Below are 25266 nucleotides of genomic sequence, written 5' to 3' on the forward strand. Positions count from 1 at the left end.
ATTCCTCTACTATGTGTGATGGAGTGATATTTATTCTGTTGAAAATAAGGCAGCAATCCTCAAGGAAGATCCTAACAAAAAAACAGTAAGGTTTAGTTTAGCAACCCAAGAACACTAAACTATAAAAAAGCTAAACACTCCTTTTAAATATGATTCTAGTGAGGTAAAGATAAAGAAATATAAAATATTTGAAGAGCAGAAATAAAACCATCTAAGGAAAAAAAACTAAGTAGATTTTTAAATAACATACAGACTACTTGTGAAAAAATGAATGGGTGTTGTAAGTATAATATTGGATAGAGCTGAAAAGTTTATTCATGGACCAGGATTTACAGATCTCAGTCTTATCAAAAAATAAATACAAACCAATAACAAAGTTTACTCTGACTCTATGTAAGATGAAGTAGTATGCAACAGAATACCATCTTTGCTGAGATTAGAGTATGATTTTTTAAAACATTTAAAAATATAAAGGGATTTCAAGAAGCAACTGGGGCTAGAGAGGCTAAAATTACACAGAAGTTACTGAAAAGGAAGTGAAGACTGAACCCTCTAGGAGGAACATAAAAAATATAAATTTGGGTAAATGTTAATATAAAGAATAGTATAGTTCATTTAATAAGTATTCTGAGTAAACTGAATTCAAGACAAGAAGCAGGAATTTATGGCCAAAACCAAGAGAAAGACTTTAAAAAGCATAAATGATCCAGAGGAAAACATAGGCAGAACACTCTGACATAAGTCGCAGCAATATTTCTTTCGATCTGTCTCCCAAAGTAATGGAGATAAAAACAAAAATAAACAAATGGAACCTAATTAAACTCAAAAGCTTTTGCACAGCAAAGGAAACCATAAGCAAAATGCAAAGACAACCCACAGATTGGGAGAAAATATTTGCTAACGATGTGACTGACAAGGGGTTAGTCTCCAAAATTTACAAACGGCTCATGCGGCTTAATATCATCAAAACAAACAACCCAATCAAAAAATGGGCAGAAGACCTAAATCGACATTTCTCCAAAGACATACAGATGGCCAAGAGGCACATGAAAAGATGTTCAACATTGCTAAATATTAGAGAAATGCAAATCAAAACTACAATGAGATATCATCTCACACCAGTCAAAATGACTATCATATCATCAAAATAAATCCACAAACAATAAATGCTGTAGAGGGTGTGGAGAGAAGGGGAACCTCCTACACTGTTGGTGAGAATGTAAATTGATACAGCCACTATGGAGAATGATATGGAGGTTCCTCAAAAAACTAAAAATAGAACTACCATATGATCCTGCAATCCCACTCCTGGGCATATATCTGGAGAAAATCAGTCCAAAAGGACGCATGATCCCCAATGTTCATTGCAGCACTGTTTACAATAGCCAAGACATGGAAGCAACCTAAATGGCCATCGACAAAGGAATGGATAAAGAAGATGTAGTACATTTATACAATGGAATATTACTCAACCATTAAAAAGAATGAAACAATGCCATTTGCAGCAATATCAATGGACCTAGAGATTGGCATACTGAGTGAAGTCAGTCAGACAGAGAAAGAAATATCATGATATCGCTTATATGTGGAATCTAAAAAGAAATGATACAAATAAATTTATATACAAAACAGAAACAGACTCACAGACTTAGAGAAGGAACTTAGGGTTATCAAGGGGGAAAGTGGAAGAGAGGGATAGTTAGGGAGTTTGGGATTGACATGTGCACACTGCTATATTTAAACCAACAAGGACCTGCTGTAGAGCACAGGGAACTCTGCTCAATATTAAGGAACAACCTGGATGGGAAAAGAAACAACCTGGATGGGAAAAGAATTTGAAAAACAATAGATACATGTATATGTATAACTGAATCACTTTGCTGTACACCTGAAACTACTGCAACATTGTTACTCAACTATACTCCAATATAAAATAAAAAGTTAAAAAAATGATCCAACTATTGGAATAAGTGCACATGTATACACACAATTTCAAAAATTACAATTGATACATTAAATAAAATAAAGCAGTGGTTCTCAACAGTGGGTGAATTTTTCCCCTTGGGACTATTTAGCAATTTCTGGAGAGTTTCAATTGTCCTAATTGGGGAGGAGGTTTCTATGTCATCCATTGAGTGGAGGTTACAAATTTTGCTAAATATGTTATAGTGCACAAGAGAACTCTCCCACAGCAAAGAATCACTCATCCCCAAATACTATTATTCCTGAAACTGAGAAACCCTGAAATAAAGGAAACAGGAATAAGAGGAAAGAGTAAGATTTTCATGATACAATAAGATGAGGTACATGGAAATGCTAAAATTGAAAATAAATTACTTAAAATTAAGAATTTGAGAGGTGAGTTATGTCTTGGATTCAACAGAAGAATTAGTGAACTGGAAAAGAGGTCAACAAAATATCCAAATGAGGCAAAGAGACATCTAAGTTTTGACATAAATTTAGGATCACATTGTCAATTTTCATTTTAAAAAATCTGTAGAAATTTGGGGATTACTTTAACCTATACAGCAATTTTGGAATAATTAAAATTTAACATCAAATTATCTAACCCATAAACATTGTATGGCACTCCATTTCATAAAGTTCTCTTTAAATTTTTCTGAGCAGTATTTTCTATTTTTCATGGAAGAGTCTTACATCTATTATTAAGTCTATTCCTAAAATGTGTTTTTTTATGCTATTATAAGAGGATATTTTTAAGTTACATTTTCCAATTGTTTGCTGTTAATGTATAGAAATGAAATTGATTTTATGTTGATCTTTTATTTTGCAGACATTGTAAATTTACTTATTAAATTTACTAGTTTTTTTTTTTTGTAGACTTCTTAAAGTTCTACTATGAAATCATGTTACCTATGAGTAGAGATAGTTTTATTTCCCCCACTCTAGCCTTTAAGGCTTTTCTATTAGTCTTGCTTATATGTGCTGGCAAGTACTTCTTTGGAAATGATTGTCTTTACAAAGGAATAACAATCTTACAGAGGTAAAATATATCAATGAAGCCACATAGGACTGGAAATATCACACAGAAAGGTTTTTAATGAAGGCTAATATCTTGTTTATAGGTTTAAGATTATATATTGTTTGGCTTTGTTATTTTAGAAATTTGTCTTTCCTCTAGATTGTTGAATTTATCAGCCTAATTTTTTTATAATATTTTAAATAAATGCTTTAATGTTTATAGAAACTGATTTTTCATTTTTTACTTCTAAAATTGATAGCTTATATTTCATGTTTCTTGACTAAAATTGTATGCACCTGGAAAAAAATCACGAGACTCAGAATATAAGGAACATTTTTAGTTCTTGAATATATTAAAAATAAATGCCTGAAATTTGTCCCCTGAAAACAATGTCTTGTCGTCCTATGATAGGTTTCTATTCAATATTTTTATTCTTGCCAATGGGTCACATTTTGATATACTCTGTATGCCTAGTAACATTTGCTTGTGTAATGGATGTTATGTATAATACACTGAAGATTGTCTGATTGTTATCTTCCTTTAAATAATGTTTTTATTCTAGCAGGCAGTTAACTTTGAATTAACTCAAATGTCAAACTGATTCCTGAAGGTGGCAACAGCAGAAACATCTCAGTTTCTTTATCTTCCCAGCCGTTGTTATTAGCTGGGACCTTAGATTCTCCTTCGAAGATACATATTGTGGGGTCCTATCAGCAATTTGGAGAGGATTTATGAACAGATTTTGGAGCTCTCCCTGTATGAATCCCCCTTTCATGGGATCTCATTTTTAATTTTCTCATTCCTCCTTTTGCCTCAAAAGTTACCATTTGACTCCTGAAGCAAGTAAGACTGACTTTGATCCTACATACCTCATTCTGTGTGGTATCCTGTGACTAAAAGCTATATGTGCAAATTGTACCCAGGGTGGTCATTTTGTTTCAATATTAACTTCTAGTTTATGACATTTTATTACTTAAAATATCTTAGGGACTTCCCTGGTGATACAGTGGTTAAGAATCCGCCTGCCAATGCAGGGGACATGGGTTCGAGCCCTGGCCCAGGAAGATCCCACATGCTGTGGAGCAACTAAGCCCGTGATCTACAACTACTGAGCCTGCACTCTAGAGTCTGCGAGCTGCAACTACTGAGCCCATGTGCCTAGAGCCCGTGCTCTGCAACAAGAGAAGCCACCACAATGAGAAGCCCACGCACCACAACAAGGAGTAACCCCTGCTCGCCGCAACTAGAGAAAGCCTACGCACAGCAACAGAGACCTAACACAGCCAAAAATTAATTAAAATCTTAATATTTTATCCAGATTTTATTAATGTTTATTGCAGAAAATTAGTCAAATAAAAGTTGCTCTCTCATTACAAGATGCAAAATATCATTAAGTTTGACTTTTATACTTTTGTTTTATAAACATCTGAGAGATATAAGCTTTAAAATTTTACATCGCCTAGGATATGTGTATGTGTTTGAATAGCACTGCAGTCAAGAAAATATATAGAGATACTAAGAACACAAGATTATTTTTCTTTTAAAAGGAATAGTTATATGACTCACTTTTGAGGGAAAAAAGTAGGAAACAGAGCATCCCTGTGTTATTAAAGATTTTTTTTCTAAACTCACAAAATATGAGTTCAAATACGATTTCTTCATTTTCTGATATATCACCTGAAGCAAGTCACTGAACTTCTGACTCCAATTTTCATCTCTATAAATGAGGATAATAAATATCTGTCATATTTGACTCATAAGCCATTATGAAGGTCAAGTGACATAAGTAAAATAAATGAACTATGTGCATGTAACAATATATTAAAATAAACCTATTGCAATTTTGGTTTTGGAAGAGCTTCCAAATCAGTATGTGTCAACTCCAAATTTCCAAATTCACCATGATGCCACCACACTTGACCTGGAAGAAGGTGAATGAAAGCGAGTCTTCTTTATTTTTTTTTTGTTCACTTTTTGTGTGTGAGTGTGTGTGTGTGTGTGTGTGTGTGTGTTAGTTTCTGCTGTATAACAAAGTGAATCAGCTATACATATACATATATCCCCATATCTCTTCCCTCTTGTGTCTCCCTCCCTCCCACCCTCCCTATCCCAGCCCTCTAGATGGTCACAATTCTATTACTCTTAACCACAGAAAATGTATGAAAGGGTCCGCATGGATAGCAGATGCAAAATTTTGTACTACAAGTGGACCATGTATGTCCTGCACTCTCTATTAATGGTGGCTCTTGATGGAAGGTTTTATCTTCGTCTCAAAAAATTGAATCAGACTTGAAGGAGACAAAGTGGAGAGTTATTTGCACATCTTAAAAACTGGGCAGGGGGGAGGGAGCGGGCTTCCAGGGCTGGCGCAGTGGTTAAGAATCACTTAACCACTTAAGTGGTGCCCAGGTGGGCTTCCCAGGTTGCGCAGGGGTTAAGAATCCGCCTGCCAATGTGGGGGACACAGGTTCGAGTCCTGGTCTGGGAAGATCCCACATGCCTGGGAGCAACTAAGCCCATGCACTACAACTGAGCCTGTGCTCTAGAGCCCAAGAGCCACAACTACTAAAGCCCTCGAGCCTAGAGCCTGTGCTCCACAACAAGAGAAGCCACTGCAATGAGAAGCCCGCACAACCCAACGAAGACTCAATGCAGCCAAAAGTAAATAAATAAAATAAAATAAAATAAACTGGGAGGGGGGCACAAAAAAAAGTTCCAGCTCATTCTTAAGGCTAAATCCAAACACTATGGATAGAAAAATTCTGCCTGTGGCAGAATGTAAATTAACAGTTCTGCTCAGAAAGTAACTTAACTCCCAAGAAATGGTCCAAAGCTCTTTTTTCCCCCAAGTACCATGCCTAGGTTTTGTGACAGTTTTGTGAGACAGAGTCTCCATGAGGTTGATTTAGCTATAGTTACTTTGGCCTCCATAACTTCATCAGCAATAGTTCAGAGCGTGTTCCACTTAAACTGCTACTCCTCAAACTTCCTGGCTTCTTCAGCAAGATTCAAGAAGAAACCACATATCTGAGTGTTCCCAGTGAAATACTTCCTTGGCCTCCACCTCTAACATTGCAGAAGTTAGGGACACCTGTGTTCCTGACTGTTTTTAAGGGTACTGCCCATAATCTAAATACCTGTCCATCCCTGTCGGACTTGAAAATATCAAAATCACTTTCTGTATGCCTGTCCCTTGAGTGTATATCCATCTTAGGAAACAGCAACTTCATTCCTCCAGGTGCACAGGCCACAAAACTTAAAATCATCCTTGACTCCTTTCTTGTACTCATACATGATATTTAATTTTCCAGAATATCCTGTCAGGTCCACAGTTAGAACATGTCAACTTCTCCCTACTTCTCCATATCATCTTGATCTAACACATCATCTTTATGTAGAATTTTGCCATAGCCACTTAACTGGTTTCACAGTTCTGTCCCTGATCCCCTCTGGCCTTTCATCAAAACAGTAACAGGAAGGAAACTTTAAAAATGTAATTTAGTTGAGACCTCTTGAGTAATCTTTAATTTTCTCAGAGTGAAAATAGCTGGCAGCATCCTTGCACAGCAGTACTCACATTGGGCTATACAGTAAGCTCACTGGAAGGTTTAAACATTTTCAAATGCAAAGCTCCCTCCTTAAATATATATATATCTGGGGCATGTGGCCAGTCACTCTTTTTTCCTATGCATCCTATATGCAATCTGACTCTGGTTACCTGTCTATATCATTTCACTCAAGCTGACAGTGCTCCAAACACACTGGCTTCCTCACCAGGTTTGGAACTTGTAGGCCCAATTTAGACTGGTATTTTACACTCTGTTCCTCCCTCCCTCTTTTTTTTTTTTTTTTTTACCTGCAGTATCTCTAGACTCTAGAATAGATTTTTTTCCTGTCTTCTTAGCTCCCTACTCTGCCATTCTCCAACTAAGGCAGTCAAAAGTTGGAGCCAGAGAAGGCGTGTTTGGGTGGGGAGGTCCTGACAAGTTAAAGATGAACAATAACACCCATTTGCAGCAGTCTGTTTGAACAGACTTTTCTGGGGTTTAGAGGAAAAATTCAAAACCTGAAGTTCATAATTCTGATATTACCCTAAGATGGACATAATAATTACTAAACTGTTTCTTGTAATGAAGTAGCTGAAGAAAGTTTTATTATCTTTAAGTGATGATAAATCTCACAGGGCCTACTATAGATTTAATCCAGTGGGTCAGAATTAGGTTGCAGAATTAGTTAGAATAGCTGTTTTCTGATCCAAACTTCAAGCCCCACTTTAGAAATAGAATATTTAATAGTTAACATTATTGATGAAGTTATATTTGAACCTTGGGTTAAAAAGAAAGAAGCAGACATGATTTCTTATTTAACCTATTATAAATATTTTCCCAAAGCTAGTTGTCTTTCTTTACACTGTGCAAAAGTATTTATATTCTCATAACATCTACCCATATATAACCTAAGGTAGAGAAATTATATAATTATGATGTACCTTATCAGACATTTATGAAAAGGAGAATTTTGAGAAGAGTTGTTTTATTTTAGTTTCCCTAGTAACTTTTTCCTATTTCTGTTTCTTCTTCTTACCAATTTTTATTCTCCCTCACAAAATGGTTTCTCAATTTTACTTTCATACTGCAAAAAGCAGTATGGTGTAAGGGTGATTTCATGGCTAAAGTTCTCATCTGCTAGTAGTTTCTCCTTTCCTAAAGGGTGAATTCTATTTCTCTATTTAGTACTTCTCTAGGAAGCAATAGACCAACTTTTTATATCTTAATTGCTACATGCATAAAGCAATCAAAAGCTTTTTTCTGACTGAATGGGAACATCTTGCACTTAGACTCTTTTCCTTACTTCAATGAGATTTTTTTTTAATTTCAGTTATACAACAACCAGACAACATGACTACTTTTATACCGGGAAAGAATAATCCTTCCTACTGTGGGACATAAAAATCCCACATACTATTAGTTTAATAAACTGAGTCATGTAGAACTGCAGGAAAAAGCAAGTCAGGGAAGTTCTTCCTTTATCTAATTCAGAGAGAAAAATTTGTTTTGACCACTGTGTGTGTGTGTGTGTGTGTGTGTGTGTGTGAGTGTGTGTATGTGCATGTATGTGTGTATGTGCATGTGTGTGTGTGTGTGTGTGTGTAACATGTCCACTGAGTTTTATACCTTTCTCAATTAGCTATTAAATATGAATTAAAAGTGACATTAATGTGCCTCCCAAAGAGCTTTGATAAATCTTAGTTGCCTAGGAGCTTTCAGCTCAGCCTATGATTTTTAAGATAAGTGTTCATGATGCTATAGAACCTCACCTCACAGGTCTAGGTAAACACATTACGTATCTGCCAGCATGATACTGGGGATGTGCTACCCCATCTCCTACTTGTATGGAGAGATAAGTGCCAGAAGGCTGTGCAGGGCATCGTAACTGATCTGAATCTGTTTCACGGTGGAATCACCATTTCTGTATGTATGTAGAGAAGGAGACTAGAATGTATCAGAAATTTTTCCCCAAATGCTCATATAAAAGTGAGTTAAAGTTTCTTCTTGGCATTGGTCATGAATATTAAAATAACATGATGTGTCCATCATCAATGGACCGGCTTCAGGTTACAAAGCTGTGAGCTCAGCCAATTATGTACACATAGAACGGGTCTGGGGTTTGAAATTTCTAGCTGTCTGGGCAGCTTCACACATTTGCATTGCTTCCAGTTTCCTTCCTCCTGGCAGATGCATCCCTCCTCGGTTATGTCATTTGGCAGGAAATCATGAATTTATAAATTTAACAGATGTCTCTAATCAGAAGCATAAACATTGTATAGTCAAAGATGAGTCTGGGCAAGCTGCTCAAGACATGGGGAATATACAATTTTGCTTTGTCAAAAAAAAGTATACATTTTAGTTTTTCCTGTGAGAATTTTGCTTTTTATACTCAGGTAAACAGCTCAAGTGAAATAAATAGAACACTTACGTATAAATGAGAAATCTATTTCAAAAAGTTAACTTTTCACCTTTATACCCTTTTTTGTTATATTTTTATTGATGGAATTTATATTTATCTAAAAGTACTTTTACTACCTCGCTCCTAATGTAGTCTGAGGTAATCACTCTGGAAATGGCTTATTACATCTTTATTTTTAACTGTACTTCAGGAAGCTCATGAAGCTAGATTACTACTGGGAAATGGATACTTGGAGTGATTAGTTATATTTTTTAAAAGTTATTTTTGTCTAAATTAGGTGAACATTCTATGTTGATTTAAACACTAATGCCCACACTGAGACAAATGGTCCACGAGCTGAGGGTGACGTGGCCACTGCAGAAACATTCTCAGTAGAGTTGTTTCCACATCATTCATAGCTATGCATCCCAACATCTACATCCCTTTGATTTATACAATTTTAGATTGTCCATCTGCTGCCTATGCTTGGTCCCCAGCTGGAACACACTGACATTTCTCTGTGATGAATATTCCAAACTCCCCACTTTTTCATCTCACTTTATACTTGTTCTATACTTTATTACCTTGTTACTCATTCTGTCCCTGCCTGAAAATTTAATTCATACATATACCCGCCTCACACATACACACCTCTGAATATCATATAGAAATAACATAAATACTTAGATATTTACATATAAACAACTGAAGTAATACAATCTATACCAGTTTTAACAGATAGTTTGTTTTAGTAGAGGTTTATTTAATTCACTTTTGTCCCCACCCTTACTTAATCTTAATTCTCAGACATATCCCCCAATATACACAGAAACGAATAACATCAAATGCTATGTTAACAACCTGTTTGCATTCTATCACAATAATCCCCTGCTAATATCTCATATGATTATATATTTTAACTGATAAGATCACATACGTTTGACTATGCTAGCATGTAGTATAAGCAGACTTTAGAACTATCCATTTTATTGCATACATTTTTTCTGTATTTTTCTACTCTTACCATCAAAAAATACTAACTGAGCACTTGCAATATGGTGACTATCAGTCTAGGCATTTTGGATACAAGTAAGGGACCCAAATAGCTTAAATTAAGGAAAAGCTCTCTAAATCATAGAAAAACATTCTTTTATTTTACTTCTTTTCCTAAACTATTCCTCTTGTATCAAGAGGAAAACTTTTTTTTTTTTTCATTTAGGTAGATTTGCTTCCAAGATATAACATCCATTTCCAGTTTTGCTTCTGAAAATGTAATTTTCAGCTGTTTATACATCTGGCTGGACACAAAATGAGCAGGTAGAGCGCACTAAATCCTAAAGTATATAGTTATTGCTGCCAGTATTATACTATCATTAGCATGTTCATTGCAGGATAGTGGCAAAGGAAATTCAAATGGTTTGGTTTGGCATAAGTCCCAAAAGATCAGATGGTTGGTATTATTTCCTAAACTCTATATTTCTATATTTTATTATTTTCTTTTTAAATTTTTGTCTCAGTTCCTTAACTAAACCACCAAGAAACTTTATCTAATTAAGAAATACTTTTGTCACTCAAAAAATATAAAAATCACTTTTGGTATTTGGAGTTTAACTTTAGACCCAAATCTTTGTATATTTAATTTCATACTTTATTGTTACACATTCTGCTTTACTATTCCAGGTCTTTTCTCTAAAGTTACCATCAAATGTATATATTAAATAAATCAAGAATTCAGATTTTTTTTCTTGAAAATCATGGAGCTCTTTTTTAAAATTCTAACATCTTCAGAGCTTTTCTGAAACTATTAAAGACTTTCCCCATTACTTTGAGCAGTAAGTTAAATATGGGTCCCTAAAACCACCCTCCTTTGTGAGTGCCCTTCAGTCACTTTGCAAATAATAAAGTGAAATAAAAATGGACCCATCAGTCTAAAAGAAGAAGCGTAGTGTTTAATATAAGGAAAACAAAAGAAAATAGTTGGAGGGAGAGGACTGGGTTTGGCGGCGTGAACACAGCCTGAAGGGGTTAGTGCACCACGGCTAGCCGGGAGGGAGTCCGGGGATAAGTCTGCACCTGCCGAAGAGGCAAGAGACTTTTTCTTCCTTCTTTGTTTCCTGGTGCGCGAGGAGAGGGGTTTAAGAGCGCTGCTTAAAGGAACTCCAGAGACGGGCGTGAGCCGCGGCTAAAAGCGCGGACCCCAGAGACGGGCGGGGGACGCTAAGGCTGCTGCTGCCGCCACCAAGTGGCCTGTGTGCGAGCACAGGTCACTCTCCACACCCCTCTTCCGCGGAGCCTGTGCAGCCCGCCACTGCAAGGTTCCCGGGATCCAGGGACAACGTCCCCCGGAGAACGCACGGCGGGCCTCAGGCTGGAGCAACGTCACGCCGGCCTCTGCCGCCACAGGCCCGCCCCGCACGCAGTGCCCCTCCCCACCCCCACCCCCGGCCTGAGTGCGCCAGAGCCCCCGAATCAGCGGCTCCTTTAACCCCGTCCTGTCTGAGCAAAAAACAGACGCCCTCCAGCGACCTACACGCAGAGGCAGGGCCAAATCCAAAGCTGAGCTCCTGTGAGCTCTGAGAACAAAGAAGAGAAAGGGAAATCTCTCCCAGCAGCCTCAGAAGCAGGGGATTAAAGCTCCACAATCAACTTGATATACCCTGCATCTGTGGAATACCTGAATAGACAAGGAATGATCCCAAATTGAGGAGGTGGAGTTTAGGAGCGAGATCTATGATTTTTTTCCCTTTTCCTCTTTTTGTGAATGTGTATGTGTATGCTTCTGTGTGAGATCTTGTCTGTATAGTCTTGCTTACACCCTTTGTCCTAGGGTTCTATCCGTCCATGGTTTTTTTAAAATTTTTTTCTTAATAATTAATTTTAATTGTAATAACTTTATTATACTTTACCTTCGTTCTTTCTTTCTTTCTTTCTTTCTTTCCTTCCTTCCTTCCTTCCTTCCCTCCTTTAGACAACGAATCACCCCAAATTGAGGAGGTGGTCTCTGAGAGCAAGATTTATGATTTTTCCCCCTTTACCTCTTGTAGTGAGGATGTATGTGTATGGTTCTGTGTAAGATTTTCTCTGTATAGCTTTGCTTCCAACATTTGTCCTAAGGTTCTATCCGTCCCTTTTTTTTCTAAATAAGTATTTTTTAATTCAATAACTTTATTATACTTTATTTTATTTTTACTGTATCTTCTTTCTTTCTGTCTTTTATTCTTCTTTCCCTCCCTCCTTCCTTCCTTCCTCCCTCCTTCCCTCTTTCCTTCTTGCCTTCTTTCCTTCTTTGCTTCTTTCTTCCTTACTTCCATCCTTTCCTTCTTTCTTTCCTCATACTTCTAATTCTCTCTACTTTTTCTCCCTTTTATTCTGAGCCGTGTGGATGAAAGGCTCTTGGTGCTACAGCCAGAAGTCAGGGCTCTGCCTCTGACGTAGGAGAGCCAACTTCAGGACACTGGTCAACAAGAGACCTCCCAGCTCCACATAATATTAAATGGTGAAAATCTCCCAGAGACCTCCATCTTAACACGAGCACCCAGCTTCACTCAATGACCAGCAAGCCACAGTGCTGGACAACCTATGCCAAACAACTAGCAAAACAGGAACACAACCCCACCCATTAGCAGAGAGGCTGCCTAAAATCATAATAAGGCCACAGACACCCCAAAACACACCACCAGATGTGAACCTGTCCACTAGAGAGACAAGATCCAGCCTCATCCATCACAACACAGGCACTAGTCCCCTCCACCAGGAAGCTTACACAACCCACTGAACTAACCTTAGCCACTGGAGACAGACATCAAAAACAGCTGGAACTACAAACGTGCAGCCTGCAAAAAGGAGACCCCAAACACAGTAAGATAAGCAAAATGAGAAGACAGAAAAACACACAGCAGATAAAGGAGCAAGATAAAAATGCACCAGACCTAACAAATGAAGAGGAAATAGGCAGTCTACCTGAAAAAGAATTCAGAATAATGATAGTAAGGATGATCCGAAATCTTGGAAATAGAATGGACAAAATGCAAGAAACAGTTAACAAGGACCTAGAAGAAATAAAGAGCAAACAAGCAATGATGAACAACACAATAAATGAAATTAAAAGTACTCTAGATGGGATCAATAGCAGAATAACTGAGGCAGAAGAACGGATAAGTGACCTGGAAGATAAAATAGTGGAAATAACTACTGCAGAGCAGAATAAAGAAAAAAATAATGAAAAGAACTGAGGACAGTCTCAGAGACCTCTGGGACAACATTAAACACACCAACATTCGAATTATAGGGGTTCCAGAGAAGAAGAGAAAAAGAAAGGGACTGAGAAAATATTTGAAGAGATTATAGTTGAAAACTTCCCTAATATGGGAAAGGAAATAGTTAATCAACTCCAGGAAGCACAGAGAGTCCCATACAGGATAAATACAAGGAGAAATACGCCAAGACACATATTAATCAAACTGTCAAAAATTAAATACAAAGAAAGCATATTAAAAGCAGCAAGGGAAAAACAACAAATAACACACAAGGGAATCCCCATAAGGTTAACAGCTGATCTCTTAGCAGAAACCCTACAAGCCAAAAGGGAGTGGCAGGACATACTGAAAGTGATGAAGGAGAAAAACCTGCAACCAAGACTACTCTACCCAGCAAGGACCTCATTCAGATTTGATGGAGAAATTAAAACCTTTACAGACAAGCAAAAGCTGAGAGAGTTCAGCACCACCAAACCAGCTTTACAACAAATGCTAAAGGAACTTCTCTAGATAAGAAACACAAGAGAAGGAAAAAACCTATAATAACGAACCCAAAACAATTTAGAAAATGGGAATAGGAACATACATATCGATAATTACCTTAAATGTAAATGGACTAAATGCTCCCACCAAAAGACACAGATTGGCTGAATGGATAAAAAAACAAGACCCTTATATATGCTGTCTACAAGAGACCCACTTCAGACCTAGAGACACATACAGACTGAAAGTAAGGGGATGGAAAAAGATATTCCATGCAAATGGAAACCAAAAGAAAGCTGGAGTAGCAATTCTCATATCAGACAAAATAGACTTTAAAATAAGGACTATTAAAAGAGACAAAGAAGGACACTACATAATGATCAAGGGATCGATCCAAGAAGAAGATATAACAATTGTAAATATTTATGCACCCAACATAGGAGCACCTCAATACATAAGGCAAATACTAACAGCCATAAAAGGGGAAATCGACAGTAACACATTCATAGTAGGGGACTTTAACACCCCACTTTCAACCATGGACAGATCATCCAAAATGAAAATAAATAAGGAAACACAAGCTTTAAATGATACATTAAACAAGATGGACTTAATTGATATTTATAGGACACTCCATCCAAAAACAACAGAATACACATTTTTCTCAAGTGCTCATGGAACATTCTCCAGGATAGATCATATCTTGGGTCACAAATCAAGCCTTGGTAAATTTAAGAAAATTGAAATCATATCAAGTATCTTTTCTGACCACAATGCCATGAGACTAGATATCAATTACAGGAAAAGATCTGTAAAAAATACAAACACATGGAGGCTACACAATACACTACTTAATAATGAAGTGATCACTGAAGAAATCAAAGAGGAAATCAAAAAATACCTAGAAACAAATGACAATGGAGACACAACGACCCAAAACCTGTGGGATGCAGCAAAAGCAGTTCTAAGGGGGAAGTTTATAGCAATACAAGCCCACCTTAAGAAGCAGGAAACAACTCGAATAAACAACCTAACCTTGCACTTCAAGCAATTAGAGAAAGAAGAACAAAAAAAACCCAAAGCTAGCAGAAGGAAAGAAATCATAAAAATCAGATCAGAAAAAAATGAAAAAGAAATGAAGGAAACGGTAGCAAAGATCAATAAAACTAAAAGCTGGTTCTTTGAGAAGATAAACAAAATAGATAAACCACTAGCCAGACTCATCAAGAAAAAAAGGGAGAAGACTCAAATCAATAGAATTAGAAATGAAAAAGGAGAAGTAACAACTGACACTGCAGAAATAAAAAAGATCATGAGAGATTACTACAAGCAACTCTATGCCAATAAAATGGACAATCTGGAAGAAACGGACAAATTCTTAGAAATGCACAACCTGCCAAGACTGAATTAGGAAGAAATAGAAAATATGAACAGACCAATCACAAGCACTGAAATTGAAACTGTGATTAAAACTCTTCCAACGAACAAAAGCCCAGGACGAGATGGCTTCACAGGCGAATTCTATCAAACATTTAGAGAAGAGCTAACACCTATCCTGCTCAAACTCTTCCAAAATATAGCAGAGGGAGGAACACTCCCAAATTCCTTCTACGATGCCACAATCACCTTGATACCAAAACCAGACAAGGATGTCACAAAAAAAGAAAACTACAGCCCAATATCACTGATGAACATATATGCAAAAATCCTCAACAAAATACTAGCAAACAGAATCCAACAGCACATTAAAAGGATCATACACCATGATCAAGTGGGGTTTATTCCAGGAATGCAAGGATTCTTCAATATACGCAAATCTATCAATGTGATAAACCATATTAACAAATTGAAGGAGAAAAACCATATGATCATCTCAATAGATGCATAGAAACCTTTCGACAAAATTCAACACCCATTTATGATAAAAACCCTGCAGAAAGTAGGCATAGAGGGAACTTTCCTCAACATAATAAAGGCCATATATGACAAGCCCACAGCAAACATCATTCTCAATGGTGAAAAACTGAAAGTATTTCCACTAAGATCAGGAACAAAACAAGGTTGCCCACTCTCACCACTCTTATTCAACATAGTTTTGGAAGTTTTAGCCACAGCAATCAGAGAAGAAAAGGAAATAAAAGGAGTCCAAATCGGAAAAGAAGAAGTAAAGCTGTCACTGTTTGCAGATGACATGATACTATACATAGAGAATCCTAAAAATGCTACCAGAAAACTACTAGAGCTAATCAATGAATTTGGTAAAGTAGCAGGATATAAAATTAATGCACAGAAATCTCTGGCATTCCTATATACTAATGATGAAAAATCTGAAAGTGAAATCAAGAAAACACTCCCATTTACCATTGCAACAAAAAGAATAAAATATCTAGGAATAAACCTACCTAAGGAGACAAAAGACCTGTATGCAGAAAATTATAAGACACTGATGAAAGAAATTAAAGATGATACAAATAGATGGAGAGATATACCATGTTCTTGGATTGGAAGAATCAACATTGTGAAAATGACTCTACTACCCAAAGCAATCTATAGATTCAATGCAATCCCTATCAAACTACCACTGGCATTTTTCACAGAACTAGAACAAAAAATTTCGCAATTTGTATGGAAACACAAAAGACCCCGAATAGCCAAAGCAACCTTGAGAACGAAAAAAGGAGCTGGAGGAATCAGGCTCCCTGACTTCAGACTATACTACAAAGCTACAGTAATCAAGACAGTATGGTACTGTCACAAAAACAGAAAGATAGATCAATGGAACAGGATAGAAAGCCCAGAGATAAACCCATGCACATATGGACACCTTATCTTTGATAAAGGAGGCAGGAATGTACAGTGGAGAAAGGACAGCCTCTTCAATAAGTGGTGCTGGGAAAACTGGACAGGTATATGTAAAAGTATGAGATTAGATCTCTCCCTAACACCATACACAAAAATAAGCTCAAAATGGATTAAAGGCCTAAAAGTAAGGCCAGAAACTATCAAACTCTTAGAGGAAAACATAGGCAGAACACTCTATGACATAAATCACAGCAAGATCCTTTCTGACCCACCTCCTAGAGTAATGGAAATAAAACCAAAATAAACAAATGGGACCTAATGAAACTTCAAAGCTTTTGCACAGCAAAGGAAACCATAAACAAGACCAAAAGACAACCCTCAGAATGGGAGAAAATATTTGCAAATGAAGCAACCGACAAAGGATTAATCTCCAAAATTTACAAGCAGCTCATGCAGCTCAATAACAAAAAAACAAACAACCCAATCCAAAAATGGGCAGAAGACCTAAATAGACATTTCTCCAAAGAAGATATACAGAATGCCAAAAAACACATGAAAGAAAGCTCAACATCATTAATCATTAGAGAAATGCAAATCAAAACTACAATGAGATATCATCTCACACCAGTCAGAATGGCCATCATCAAAAAATCTAGAAACAATAAATGCTGGAGAGGGTGTGGAGAAAAGGGAACACTCTTGCACTGCTGGTGGGAATGTGAATTGGTTCAGCCACTATGGAGAACAGTATGGAGGTTCCTTAAAAAACTACAAATAGAATTACCATATGACCCAGCAATCCCACTACTGGGCATATACCCTGAGAAAACCAAAATTCAAAAAGAGTCATGTACCAAAATGTTCATTGCAGCTCTATTTACAATAGCCCGGAGATGGAAACAACCTAAGTGCCCATCATTGGATGAATGGATAAAGAAGATGTGGCACAGATATACAATGGAATATTACTCAGCCTTAAAAAAAAACGAAATTGAGCTATTTGTAATGAGGTGGATAGACCTAGAGTCTGTCATACAGAGTGAAGTAAGTCAGAAAGAAAAAGACAAATACCATATGCTAACACATATATATGGAATTTAAGAAAAAAAAATGTCATGAAGAACCTAGGGGTAAGACAGGAATAAAGATGCAGACCTACTGGAGAACGGACTTGAGGATATGGGCAGGGGGAAGGGTGAGCTGTGACAGGGCGAGAGAGAGTCATGGACATATACACACTAACAAACGTAGTAAGGTAGATAGCTAGTGGGAAGCAGCCGCATGGCACAGGGATATTGGCTCGGTGCTTTGTGACAGTCTGGAGCGGTGGGATAGGGAGGGTGGGAGGGAGGAAGATGCAAGAGGGAAGACATATGGGAACATATGTATATGTATAACTGATTCACTTTGTTATAAAGCAGAAACTAACACACCATTGTAAAGCAATTATACCCCAATAAAGATGTTAAAAAAAAAAAAAGAAAGAAAATAGTTGAAGGATAAATGGGGCTTTGCAGGGGAAAGAAAGAGTTAAATGTTTCTTGAAGTCAGAGGTCAACTTAAACTTCAGAGCTATCATCTCTTGAATACCTATTATATAGCAGACTTGCTAGTTGTTTATACTTAAGATGTGTGCGTGACTGGTTTTATTACCTAAAATCATGGGATTTATTATATAAATTATCCACAGAAAGAAAGCTAGGATCTTGGACAGCTAGAATCTGAAAGTACTTTAAAGCTCAAAAACTGACAAAGTATTACATTCTCCAAGGCAGTAATTTTATATAGATTTATTTAATAATTGGTAACTTTATACCTAAAGGAACTGGGAGAACAAACGAAACAGAAGTCAAAAACCAGAGCATGAATTATCAAAACAGAGACAAAAAGGGCAAAGACCATTGAAATTAAGAGCTGGCTATTTGAAAAGATAAACAAGATTTATAAACCTTTAGTCAGACTCATGAAGAAAAAAATCAGAGGGCCCAAATCAATAAAATCAGAAATGAAAGAGAAGTTACAACTAGTACCACAGAAATACAAAGGATCATAGGAGATTACTATAAACAAGGATACACCAATAAAATTGACAACCTAGAAGAAATGGACAAATTCCTGGAACTGTACTTTCAACTGAACCAGGAAAAAACAGAAAATATTAACAGACCAATTACCAGCAATGAAATTGAATCAGTAATTTAAAAAGCTGCCAGGACATGGAAACAACCTAAACGTCCAACAGCAGATGAATGGATGAAGATGTGGTATACATATACAATGAAATATTACTCAGCCATAAAAAGGAATGAAATTGGATCATTTGTAGAGATGTGGATGGACCTAAAGTCTGTCATACAGAGTGAAGTAAGTCAGAAAATCAAATGTCATATGTTAACATATATATGTGGAATCTAGAAAAATGGTACAGATGAACCTATTTCCAGGGCAGGAATAGAGACACAGACATAGAGGACGGACATGTGTACACAGGGGTGGAAGGGGAGGGGGGGATGAATTGGGAGATTAGGATTGACATATATATACTACCATGTGTAAAATAGATAGCTAGTGGAAACCTGCTATAAAGCACAGGAAACTCACTCAGCTCAGTGCTCTGCGATGACCTAGATGGGTGGGATGGTGGGGGTGGGAGGGAGGTCCAAGGGGGAGGGGATATATGTATACATATAGCTGATTCACTTCATTGTACAGCAGAAACTATAAAACATTGTAAAGCAATTATACTCCAATTAAAAAAAAATAATAAAAAAAGAAAAAGCTGTCAACAAACAAAAGTCCAGACCCAGATGGTTTCACAGGTGAATTCTATCCAACATTTAGAGAAGAATTAACACCTATTTTTTTCAAACTATTCCAAAAAACTGCAGAGGAAGAAATACATACTAAGTGCTCATTCTATGAGGTCAGCAACACCCTGAAACCAAAACCAGACAAAGATATTACAAAGAAAATTACAGGTCAATATCACTGATGAACATAGATGTAAAACTCCCCAGCAAAATAGCAAACAAAATCTAACAATATTTTAAAAGGATCATATACCAAAGTCCAGTGGGATTTATCCGAGGGATGAAAAATAGTTCAATATCCAGAAAAAAACCAATGTGATACCACATTAACAAGTTAAAGAATAAAAATTGTATCTCAATAAATGCAGAAAAAGCTTTTAATGCAATTCAACATTCATTTATGGTAAAACCTCTCAACAAAGTGGATATAGAGGAAACATACCTCAATATAATAAAGGTCATATACATATGTATGCTGATTCACTTCGTTATAAAGCAGAAACTAACACACCATTGTAAAGCAATTATACTCCAAAAATATGTTACAAAACAAGAAAAAAATATAAAGGCCATATACAATAAGCCCACAGTTAACATCATACTGGTTGGTGAAAAGCTGCAAGTATTTAGATCTAAGATCAGGGACAAGAGAAGGATGCTCACTCTCGCAATTTTTATTCAACATGACATTCCAAGTCCTAGCCTCAGCAATCAGACAGGAAAAATAAAAAATCCAACTTGGAAAGTAAAACTGTCATGTTTGTAGATGACTGCATGTAGAAAATCCTAAAGACACCACCAAAAAACATACTAGAGCTCAATGAATTAGGTAAAGGTGCAGGATACAAAATTATATACAGAAATCTGTTGCATTTCGATACACTAACAATGAATTATCAGAATTTGAAATTAAGAAAATTCTATTTATCATTGCATTAAAAAGAATACTTAGGAATAAATCTAACTGGAGGTAAAAGAGCTGTACTTGGAAAGCTATAACACACTGATGAAAGAAACTGAAGGTGAAGCAAACAGTTGGAAAGATATGCTGTGTTCGTGGATTGAAGAAGATTAACATGGCCATACTACCCAAGGCAATTACAGATTTAATGCAATCTGTATAAAAATACCTATGACACTTTTCACAAAATTAGAATAATTCTAAAGTTTGTATGGAAACAAAAAATACCCCAAATAGTCAAAGAAATCTTGAAAAAAAATAACAGAGGTGCTCCCTGACTTCAGACTAGACTACAAAGCTACAGTAATCAAAACAATATGGTACTGGCACAGAAACAGACACATGGATCAACTGAACAGAATACAGAGCCCAGAAATAAAACCATGCACTTATGGTCACAAAAATCTTTGAAAAAGCAAGAATATACAATGTGGAGAAAACAATCTCTTCAATAAGTGATGCTGGGAAAACTGGACAATTCTATGTAAATTAATATAGAACATTTTCTCACACCATACACAAAACTAAATTCAAAATGGAATAAAGACCTAAAAGTAAGGCCATAAATCATAAAAATCCTAGAAGAAAACATAGGCAGAGCACTCTTTGACATAAATCGTAGCAATATTTTTTCAAACCTATCTCCTAAAGTAAAGGAAATAAGATCCAAAAATAAACAAATGGTGTCTAATTAAACTCAAAAGCTTTTGCACAGCAAAGAAAACTGTTGACAAAAGGACAACCTATGAATGGGAGAAAATATTTGCAAATGGTATGACTGATAAGAGGTTAATATCCAAAGCATAAACAGCATATTTTATTCAATATCAAAAAAAAACAAGTTTAAAATGGGCAAAATTATGAATGGACATTTTTCCAAAGAGGAAATGCAGATGCCCAACATGCACATAAAAAAGATGCTCAACATCATGAATCAGAGAAATGCAAATCAAACCCACAATGAATTACCACCTTTCACCTGTCAGAATGGCTATTATCAGGAATACCACGAATAACAAATGTTGGCAAGGATGTGGAGAAACGGGCGCCCTGGTACACTGTTGGTGGGAATGTAAATTGGTGTAGCCACTATGGAAAACACTATGGAGGTTCCTCAAAAATCTAAGAATATGACCCAGTAATTCCATACCAGAGTAAATATTGAAAGAAAACAAAAACAGTAATTCAAAATATACATGCACCCCAATGTTCATACCAGAACTATTTGTGATAGCCAAGTTATGAAGCAACCTAAGTGTTCACCAACAGATGAATTTATAAAGATTTGGTGTATGTATACATACATACACATGCACACACACCCCAGGAATACTACTCAGCCATAAAAAGAGTAAAATTTTGCCATTTGCAACAAGATGGATGGACCTAGAGGGTATTAATGCTTAGTGAAATAAGTCAGACAGAGAAAGACAAATACTGTATGTTATCACTTAGGTGTGGAATCTAAAAAAATAAAATGAATGAGTATTATAAAACAAACAGACTCACAGATATAAAGAACAAGTGATTTTAAGTGGGGAAAAGGAGGAGAGGAAGGGCAATATAGGGGTAGAGGATTAAGAGTTACAAACTATTATGCATAAAATATATATGATGCAAGAATTTGTTGTACAGTATAGGGAATATAGCTGATATTTTATAACAACTTTAATTGAGTATAACCTACAAAACTTTCAAATCACTAAGTCTGTACACCTGAAAATATTGTAAATCAACAACACTTCAATAAAAGTAATAACAACTAAGGAGACCATTTAAAAATAATAGTAACTGGGTATTTGTTGAAAGTAATACATTAGTCTACTATCACCAAAACTTAGCTACACAATTTTAATTGATTTGACTTAGAGATAAATCCTCTGAAGAAATACAGCAGTAGGCATGAAAGTCTGGTGGGAACTGAGCTGATTTTAAGAGGGCAGATCCAAGTAAGAATATGACGCTAGAGAACTGGCTATTTGTACATGCTCTGAAAATGTTATCCTCTTCTGCTGGCTTTGCAGTGATAGCTCTCAACTACCTTTTATATTTACATATAAATTCTTATTTTGGGAGTTCATTATGTGATAGTCAAAATAACTGAACAAACTGAGACCAACAGGGACTCAGGTCAAGAAACATAATTTCAAATTAAGGCAATTAGAAAAGATTAGTAACCATACATGCTATGTAGTAGCCATACATGTAGCATATTTCCTTTCATTTTCTCAAGAAAACCACATTGACTTTCAAAACTCTAGTACAAACAATTTAATTGTTAATAAAAATTTGAGATTTATCATATTTAAGACAGAAAAAACTGAGAACCAATGAACTGACTCAGTTTGGAGGAACCAGGTTCAAGATGATTTAAAAACTAACAAAGATTTCCAATTTGAAAGAGATTTAGCTAATGTTTCCTAAACACATAATTTGTTTTCACTAAAATATTTTTGAAGACATATAAACTAAAAACCATAATAAAGTGAAACACTTCAAATTTTTACCCAACACTTAAAGAAATTGCACTGATAGAAAATCTTTTGCATTAGGTTAATAGACACCTTGCAAAACTGACACATATTTACCATTGAAAGAGATAAATATACAAAATTATGCAAGACTGAAAGAAGAGAGTGGTGATAGTTTATATTTATCTAAATGTCTATAACCATAACCCTATTACATTGTTTTGTTTTTTTTTCTTTTTTACTGTGACTGCTATTTTTTCCAACTCTACCCATCACCCTTATAATATAATTCACATATTAAGTAAGAACTATATGAAGCAAATTCAGGAATCAGTGGATAGAAGTTGGGATTTGCATTGTATTAATATGAAGGGATTTATAAAAGAATTAATTATTTGAATTATAAGTATAAAGAAGAGCCATGTTTAGTAGGGCAAACTAATTTTATAGCATACTTTAAAAAAATAAGATTATCAGAAGATAGCACAAAAGTTAGAAAATATTCCACGTCAATCTGTTGATATCAGATAATCCCAGTGAATTCATGCTAGATCCTATGTATTAGACAAATGATTTTATAGATCAGTCTGAAATTCCCACCTATTCCGAGTATAAACAAATGATAAAGATCAAAGCCATCTACTATGAATATGTCTCTAATTATCTGATATGGACAATTGCAATTAATTCTAAAATATAAACACTGCAAGAAATATATTCTCTTTTATACATAAAGATCTTGAGCCAAAAAGATATTCAGTAATACAACTAAGGTCAAATAGTGTTTGTTGAAGCTTAGGAACAAACCACAAAAAATAATATATAAATAAATTTATACATTTAAAATGGATCTTTAATACAGTTAGGTTTATTATTTAGAGAGTAGAAGACCTACAAGAAAAAAATAGTGGCTGAAAAGTTCCCCCCCCCAAAATAAACTACATATCAAGTATTCCCAAAATTCCTCAAACAAAAATTCCTCCTTACTCTATCCTGTTTGATAGACACCAAGATAGGAAAGTTACAGGAGAAACCCTCAAAGCAGGATCTTTTATAAAAAATACTAAATGTGTATGTGCCTAGCAAAAGATCTTTAAAATATATTAAGTAATAATTTAGCAATAATCATTCAAAAACCAGAACAGAGTTTTAGCTATTTCAAGTCTCTTAGTAATTTAAACAGCAAGTAGGAATAAAACTCAGTAAGGTGAGAAAAGACTTTGACAAAAGTATTAATAAATTGGTTTTACTGCAATCCATACATTTCCCCCTTCAAAAACAAAGTATTAATTATTTTAATGAATGATCACTAGGATCCACAATACTTCAGACCAGTACTACTGCACTTGAAATCAATATAAGGTTAATTCTCTGTGCAAAATCAAATACCAGAAAATGCAGAGAAATTGGTACTTTAAGTAAAAACTTCATTCTTAAAATACTAAAAATAGAAAGGAAGAAAGAAAGGGAGGGAGGGGAAAACAAAGGAAAGAAAAGCTCAAATTTCAGGAGTTTAGAATCCAACCCAAATAGAAAAATGTAGCAGAATAAACACAAACAAAATCAGAAATTATAAAAGCAAAAATTATTCAAATTAAAATATAATAAGAATAACACTGAACATTGAAATTTCACGAATATTGCACTTCTAAAATTAGGAATAAAATATATATATAAATAGGAAAAAATACATATATATACACAGGCATTGTAAAGGTTAAATAATACAAGGATTATATCTAAAATTATAACAGTAATTTTGAGAACTGTAAAAGTCATGGAAAGTTGTCGTGCTGTCAAAACTGACCTCAAAATATTGGGAAAACAGAAAAACAGACTCATTAAAATTTTTGAGTCAATAAAATCTTTTCAAAAAATTTTCACAAAGAAAACTCTCATCCAGGTCAGTGTGATGTTAATGTACTATCACACATTCATGAAATAATGCCAATTTTATTTTAAACTTTTCTATGGAATATAAAAAGATAATATCCCGAAACTAATGTATGAACGTTAATATTCCATATCAATTTATATGGTAATATAACTTTCTTGCAAAAACTAGGTAAGAAAATTAAGGTCCAACTGTACACATTGATGTATTTTAAATGGTTCTAAATAAATTACAAAAATGAATTCAGCATTTTACAAAAATATTAATGTATCAAGACCAAATTGATTATCTCCTGAATAGAAGTTTGCTTTTTAGTATTAGAAATCCGTATGTAATTTATCACATTAAGAAGTTAAATGATAAAGCATATTTATCTAAATAAATACTGTAAATGTGTTTGAGATTGTCTAACATATACTAATGAAAAAACCCTTTGTATACTATGGATGAAAGGAAACAGCTAATGAAAGGTTTCTAAAAAGCTATTATATGTGTTACTTCATTGTGAAATATTGAAATGACTGCCTTTGTATGTTAAGTAAAAAATACAGTGTTCTTACTCTATTTTGTACTAAAAAATTACATATACTTAGGGGAATTAAAAAAATTATTTTCCACATATAAAGTCATACTTCCCTGCTCCCCACTAATAATGGAACA

Source organism: Orcinus orca, chromosome 5 (genome assembly GCF_937001465.1).
Source record: "Orcinus orca chromosome 5, mOrcOrc1.1, whole genome shotgun sequence".
Lineage (NCBI taxonomy): Eukaryota > Metazoa > Chordata > Mammalia > Artiodactyla > Delphinidae > Orcinus > Orcinus orca.